Raw genomic sequence first — 1,502 nt, forward strand, 5'->3', positions numbered from 1 at the left:
TGAGGTCCGAACCTGGTGGTTCTATGGTTGTAAGCTAGTGAACTTGGTTGATCTAATGAATCTGGGATGGCTTGAATCAACTTGAATAAACTTGGGTTAACTGCATTTGTCGGAGGGAACACATCCCCTTTTATAGATGAAGGAGATGGCTTTACAAGTGAGAGGGAGAGGGTACGTATGCTATTGAGCCTTGTTACCCACGCCGATGGGTATGAGATAATGGTAGGCGCCCGAAACACTGTTGATGCTACTGTTGAGTGTCAGACGCATGTGGGAGGTGGTGTTGTCTTCTTTGGGTGTGCAGACTTCGGTACCTGCATATACTGGTGATGCCCAGAGGCATGTGAGGGGTTTCACCAGGATAACCCCGTACGGTAAATCCCGACGCCCACAACACTATTGATGCCTAGAGGCATGTGGGGGATCTTACCGTATGGGATTTTAACGGTGCCCATAATACTATAGAGGAAAACATCGGCGCCTACAATATTGTTTGTGTCAGGGCGGTTGTAGAGTACTATTCCTACAGGTGACAGGGTATGGTCCCTGGTATCATGGATTGACTTGTGTGCCTTGCCTTGCCTTTCCCTGCACGTCTCCTGGTCCTTACTGAGCGGGCGTCCCCAGTCGGTTGGTCCTAGTCGGCTCTGGTTTGTGCCAGTCGGAGAAGAGCAGGGAGCAGGGTCTTTGCATACCCCGGTCGGAGACACGGGGTCAGAGTCAGAAGCGGTGCTTTTGGCCAGGCCTTCCGGTCGAAGAGGTCATCCAGACGCGGGCTAGAGACCGAAGCGAGCACTCCGGTCGGAGAGGTGGGCCGGAGTCAGAAAACGGGCGTTGTTCCTCCTTGGCCTGGCCTTTTGGTTGGAGATTGGATCACTCCCCTGGCCTGTCGCTCAGGTATTTGGGCCGGCCCATGAGTTGTGCACTGTCTGCTTGGGCCGAGCTTTTGTGGGGAAGCCGGTCCGCGAGGGACCCTAGGTTTATGAACCCGATAGGAGCCCTCGAGCCCCCCGGGCAATTCAGGAGGAATCATCTAGGGTTTTTTGTCTTGACGGTGGGTGCACGTGAGCGCACCCATGGGTGTAGCCCCCGAGCCTCCCGGCGGTTCAGGCAGAATCGTCTGGGGGTTTTTATGTTTTGCCAGTGGGGGAGGTTTTCGTCGGTGGGTGCGCGCGAGCACACCTGCGGGTGTAGCCCCCGAGCCCCCGGGCGGTTTGGGTAGAACCGTCCAGGAGGTGTTTAGCGGGCGGGCGTGCGTGTTTTTCAGTCGAGGTTTTTAGTTGTTTTTAGGGATCAGGTGAGACGGAGCTCGTGGATCCTAGCGTCGATGCGCGCCGCGGGATCGGGCGAGGCAGTTAGGCTTTTTAGGGATCGAACTAGACAGAGCTTGCGGACCCTAGCGTCGGTGCGTGTCGTGGGATTGGGCGAGGTAGTTTAGTTTTTTAGGGATTAGACGAGATAGAGCTTGCGGACCCTGGCGTCGGTGCGCGTCGTGGGATCGG

Source organism: Miscanthus floridulus, chromosome 1 (genome assembly GCF_019320115.1).
Source record: "Miscanthus floridulus cultivar M001 chromosome 1, ASM1932011v1, whole genome shotgun sequence".
NCBI lineage: Eukaryota > Viridiplantae > Streptophyta > Magnoliopsida > Poales > Poaceae > Miscanthus > Miscanthus floridulus.